Source organism: Chiloscyllium punctatum, chromosome 36 (genome assembly GCF_047496795.1).
Source record: "Chiloscyllium punctatum isolate Juve2018m chromosome 36, sChiPun1.3, whole genome shotgun sequence".
Lineage (NCBI taxonomy): Eukaryota > Metazoa > Chordata > Chondrichthyes > Orectolobiformes > Hemiscylliidae > Chiloscyllium > Chiloscyllium punctatum.
In genome coordinates, this window is record NC_092774.1 from 11,459,680 (window position 1) to 11,466,368 (window position 6,689).

A 6,689-nucleotide genomic window follows, 5' to 3' on the forward strand; every position below is an offset into this window, starting at 1 on the left:
TCGAACACTAACGATGTCTGCTACCAAGACGGACAAGTGAAGAAGATGCATTGAAATAGTGCTTTTGTTCAGGTTCCGCTTCATACCACTCACAATCATCAGCTGCTGCGTCCCCTTAGGTTTGTCCTTTATGTAAATGATTTTGTGGAGCAGATAAAAGATATGGTTAGTAAGTTTGTGGATGTCATCAGGGGGGATGTTTGATACTGAAGAAGGTTATATCAGATTATACAGACGTCTCGAGTATTCCGCTGTGTTGATTTGAAGTATCTGTGTTATTGTGGGATCCAAAAATCCGAACGAAGGGAAATGAGAGGAAATTACAACAGAAAATATCGACTTGCAAAAGTTAAAGATGGTCAGAAGTGAAGACAATTGGATAAGTGGACGGAGGTGAAGAACCATAATAATTTCAAGACAGAAACCTTGAAGGAGAAAAGAGAAAGCAGAGAAATGCAGTAATAACACTTTTGCATGACAGAATAGTGAGAAAAAATCAGATTAAATTACAACTGAATGAAACATGAAGGTCGTATAGTGGCCTTTCTTTGAACTTCAATAGTTATTTAATCTAACCATCTCCAGAATACTTCCCTGAAAATTCATCATTTGGTATTGCCCCTTCCATAAATCGTTCATTTCCTGGCAGTGCAAATTTCCTAGAGATCCCGCCAGAAGGCGTTATAATCGCACTCACGGATGCAGTCTCTGTCTTTGTCCGCTTGTCGGCACTTGGAGTCACGCTCACCACTTGACTTTTCATTTAATTTTGCATCATCTGAAACTTGTCAGTAGTACATTCACTTCAGTCATTGGTTGGATACTGTGTTGACATGTATCGCTGCTTTCTCACGATTCCCATTCAGAAAAGGGAGATTTTACAACAGTGCAGTTTTTCTTTGAAATATCCATTGTCCTTGCACGGGCGCTGCTGGCAATGGCGATATTCATCTCTAATATTGCATGACAATTTGTTGGTGAGCTATCATTCTGGCACACTGCATCTGATATTAATGCATGATGTACATTTGCAAAGATGCAAGGTTACGTTAAAGCAAAACAGCTTTTGATACTGTTGAATCCCTCGAATCCAGAAGTAGGCCATTCAGCCTAATTGAATATAGATTGTAATCTACATTCCGGAAAACATCCATCCTAGTTCTGTAAACACAATTTTCCCACAGTCATTCATCCTAGCCTGCACATCACTGAACTGTGGGCGAATATCAGAGCACCCACTGCATCGTAAGAATGTGCAAACTCGACGCAGATAGTCGCAGGAGGGTGAAATATAACCTGCATCTCGAGCGCAGGGAAGCAGCCTTGCGAACCAGTGAGTCCCTATGCCTCCCAATGGCAATTGCCAGCAATTGCAGTCCAAGAAAAAATCGATTCTACCTTCACATTTATTGAAATTTTACTTGTTCATTTATTTATTCCTTTATTTGTTTTTCTGACTATTTTCTTAGACCCACAAGCTCTTTGCGTCAGTTCCAGCAAAACTCTCGCAGTCGGCGAGGTACTCTGTTAACTGGGAAACTCCAGTTCTGATACTCGAACAACATGAAGTACTTTCCACCTCTGGTTTTGCCTACAGAAATAATAAAAAATAAAAAAAACAACATATCGTTTAAACCCTGTCCATTATCATTTTGTCACTTGATCAGATTCACTTTGTTATTTAAACCCAAAGCAGAGAATTGCACTTGCTGGAAATGTGAGACAAAAACGAAAATAGCAGGAGAAACTCAGCAGGTTTGACAATATCTGTGAAGAAAAAAAAACAAGTCAAAAGTTTCAAGTCCAGTGACCCATTTTCAGAATTTTGTTCCTTTCTTACAACTGTCATGATATGATATGAAGTGGCGTTCGTAGGATATTGAAAGTGTTTGGTTCGAGAATAAACGAACTTGAAATCCATTGGCTGTCATCTGGTATCTTTGCCAACAATGAACCAATGAGCAACGATCCGGAAATTACTCAATCATTTCCCAACTCTTGACGAAAACAATTTTATGTCCGTCCAGTTTTGCTCATTTTCATAGTGATCTCTGAAAAAATGTCGCCCATAGCTCTGTGTTTACTTCTCACAGCTGCAGATCTTCTAACTGGTAGGTGCACAACTTGTGGAACTTTATGCTTCAACTCTTTGTCGAGAGTTACATGTACTCTAACAATTCTAGCATCAGAGAAGTAGCAACACATTGTCCCGAGATTGAAATAATCTGGATCTAAACTTGTACCAACACTGAGCACAGTTTAGGAGAAATTAGCGAATGTGCCTGCATGAACTAACATGGAAGAGTTAAGCTGCGAATTCAGACAGGACTGAGGTTGAGATGACTAGACAAAGGCCGGACTTTTAAACTCACCGACTTTTTTAGTTTTACCGTTTATGTCGCGAGTTAAAATGGGATTTCACCTCTTTAAAAGGTGTGGCCCATGCCTTCAAGGATGTTTTATTACATTTGTCGAAGCCCTTGCCTGTTGCAATGGCTGAGTTGTATGAAATGGATTCTTGTTCATCTTGCCTGTCTCTTATTCCTCTGTTTAGTGTTCAAGGTGAATGGGCTAATTCTACGCTATAAGTGTAACGAAGTAACTTTTAAAATTTATTCTCACTCCTATTTCTGACAGGAGTTTGTCATGCAGATTCTGTGTCACAATCACCGGCCGCAATCATAGTGAATGAGGCGGATGATGTCCTGTTTTTTTGTAATTACACAGCTACATCAAGTAGCAATCCTTATCTGTTCTGGTACCGTCAGCATTCCAACGGCTCCATGGAGTATCTGCTAAACAGAAACGAATATATCAGGAACACAGAGAATCTTCCAGAAGATCGGTTTTCCTCAGAGTTAGATCATGTGAATCGCACGATCCAGCTGAAAGTGTTGACAGCAGAACTGACAGACTTCGCGGTGTATTTCTGCGCACTGCACCCCACAGAGATTCAGAACTGGGTTGTGCCATTACAAAAACTGTCAGAGAGCAACTAAACCTGACGGTTCATAAAGGGAGCAGTGAGATTAGGAACGGGTCTGAAGAGGCTGGCGAATTCACGGTGATATCTCATGCATCTCATTTGAACATAAAACTTTAACTGTTTATTGAAACGAACTAATGCTGTCAGTTCAATGAATGAGAACGAAATAATTTATTTTGTGTCTTTTGAAATGTCGCACGGTGTTTCACTGTTTCAGTGATGATGTGGTGTAGAAAATGCATGAACCAGTTTAGGTTAAACAAAATTCTCCACCGACAAAGGGAATTGCAACATTCCGTTTGAGAGACAATAACTTGCCACGTGATTGTAATACTCAATCACTCTGGTAACTTGAACAATGTCAAACACGTTGCAAGTTATTGACTACTGCCCTTTTATCTCCATATTTGGAGCCTCTGAACGGTGAATCATAGATTTGAGTGGTTCAGGACAATGCAGTTTTCGTTAAACTACCAATAAGAAATCGGGATCGAACTCACATCTGAACAGCGGTAAACAGTGAAAGACATTTTGTTGCGATTGATTAATGAGTCAGAGCAACCGATGAAAGTCCCAGTCACATGACATTTCTTCTGGCAGGGCGTAAATGAACATTTTCCATCCTCTGTGGAAATGCCTGATCTGGACATTTAAGTTGTCTGAAGACTAATGAGTTCCTCTTCTCCCACGGGTGACATCTGAGAAAAAAGGACAGGTTCCAACTTCGAAAGTGAGTCATAAAAGAGATATTCCTGTCTCTGTGTGATCTAATCAAGTGTTATCTGCTTCTACAGAATAGGGGATGCACATAGAACTTGGCATCCCTCAGGTTTTACTAGATTCTGCACAGTCAGAATAACTCTTTCGTTATAGAAGACGTGCACCCTGTTGATGAGTGTCATGAGCAGTCAGCGGAGTGTCTGATCAGCAGCTACATGACAATGTGGAAAATTGCACAGGTATGTCCTGTACACAACAAAGCAGGATAAATCCAACCTGGCCAACTACCATCCAAACAGTCGCCTCTCCATCATCAGTAAAGTGATGGAAGGAGTCATCACAAATGCTATCTTACAGCACTTGCTCAGCAACCGCCTTCTCAGTAACCAACAATTTGGGTTTCACCAGGGTCAGTCAGCTGCTGATCTCATTACAGCCTTGGTTCAAACATGGATGAAACAGCTAAATTCCAGAGATGAGGGGAGAGTGACAGCCCATGACATCAAGGCCGCAATTCACCGAGTATAGCATCAAGGAGCCCTAGCGAAACTGGAATCAATTGATATCAGTGGGCAAAGACGCCGCTGGTGACAGTCATAACTGGCACAAAAGAAAATAGTTGTGGTTGTGGAGGGTCAGAAATCTCAGCTCCAGGACATCTCTGCGGCAGTCCCTCAGGGTAATGTCCTAGACCCAACAATCTTTAGCTCGTTCATCGACAGATCGACGATTTGTCATAAGTTCAGAAGTGGGGATGGTCACTGATGATCGCATGGTGTTCAGCATCATTTGCAACTCTTCAGGCACTGAAGCAGTCCGTGATCAAATGCAACACAATCGACACAATATCTATGCTTGGGCCGACAAATAGCAAGTAACATGCGCGCCACACAAGTGGCGGACAATGATCATCAACAATAAGAGACACTCTAACCACCGCCCCTTGACATTCAACAGTATTACCATCACAGAATCCCCCACTGGCAACATCCTTGGGTTACCATTGACCAGAAATTCAATTGGACTCACCGCATGAACACAATGGCAGCAAGAGCAGGTCAGAGACTAGGGATACTGCGACGAGTAACTCACCTTCTGACACCCCAAAGTCTATCCAATATGTTCAAGGCACAAGTCATGAGCATGATTGAACAGTCCACTCTTGCCTGGACGCGTGCGGCTGGATCAACACTCAAGAAGCTTGACACCATCCAGGACAAAGCAACCCACTTAATTGATACTACATGTACATCCATTGAATCCCTCCACGACTGATGCTCAGTTGCAGCAGTATGTACCATTTACAAGATGCACTGCAGAACTACACCCAGTATCCGAAGAAAGCAACTAAAAAACCCACAAGCATGTCCATGTAGATGGACAAGGGCAGCAGGTACTTTGGAATAACATCAACGGCAAGTTCCCATCCAAGCCACTCATCACTCTGACTTGGTTCTTCACAGTCATTAGGTCAAAATCCTGGAATTTCCTCCCGACCGGCATTGTCGGTTATCCTACTGCAAGTATGCTGCAGCGATTTAAAAAGGTAGCTCATCACCATGGATATGGGCAAAATTCTTTCAAATGGAGCCAGATTTGTTTGGGTTTTCCGAAAAGCATGGACGAATTGAACCAAAACATCTCTTTCAGTTCTGTACATCCCTGTGACTGTATGACTCGAAATTGTGCACTTTCTCTGAACGCAATTATAACTGGCTGCCACAAGAAGGCAGCAGTGACATGAAGATTATTCACATGCATGTGTAATCAGTTTGCAATGACTGTGTGGGGACAGAGAGAGTTAACTTTCTATGTCAATAAACATCGAGTTGAATTTCATCAATAACCATTAGAAAGCGATGAAATATAGGATGTAAGGGCAAGCTAATGGACATTCAGTCCATTTTGATCTTGCTTTTCACTGGCATTATGGATGATTTAATGATCTTAATATCCATTTACTGCCTTACTACTATATCCCTTGGCTCTCTTATTAATTAAATATCTGTCTAACTCGCTAAAATATTCAAGGAATTGTTCATTTAACATTTGGCCAACTCCAACTACTCTGTATCCATGTGTTTGGATGAGGGAATCTGTTGGATATTTCCAAACTTGCCTTCATTGCACGAGTGTTTGAGTAACAGACCAGCGAATTCACTGAAGTGACAAAATATATTTTTCAAAGCACACCAATGGGAGTATCTTGGTATTTCCACTCACAAGGCTCTAACTGCATATTATAAGAAGTTCAGGCCAAATACCTCCAGTTGGAATGATGGGATCTATGAACTATAAAACATAATCTGTGCAGCTGGATTGCAAGCCACTGACGTTAGCACGATGCCACCGACTGTCAGTCTGGTGAATGCACACCCCAATGCTATTAAGAAGGGACGGCTAGGATTTTCAATTGGCGGATGTGCAATAATCTTTCTGAAGTTCAAACTCGGAATGGTATGTATGCTTTAGGCCTGGAGTTTGAAGCTTCTGTTGCTCAGGTAGCTTCGATGTCTTTTTCCTGAACTGGACAGTTTGTGAGTTTCGAAGATGATGCGGAAGGGGACGTTGAAGGAATTTGTTGACACAATAAATCTAAAAACCTCGGATTAACCTGTAAGCCTGCAGTTCTGATAAATAACTAATAACTTTACAAAGCGTTGTTACTTTTAAAGTAAGTACAATGTGAATATTCATTATGATAACTTCACCTCAAGAAACCTCACTATACGAAAACTGGCGAGTAAATCGTTGATCATTGTGTTGAGGTCCGAGAGGAACCATTGTTCGTCTGTATCGACTACATGGAACTCTCATAATGCTGTTTTAAATGGTGCAATATATCTGAGACGAGAACAACATCGCTGGTTTGGTTTCTCTCTCTCTGTCTCTCTCTCTCTCTCTGTTTGTCTGTCTGTCTCTCTGTCCCTCTCTGTATGTCTGTCTGTCTGTCTCTTTCTCCGCCCCCCACCCTCCATATTCA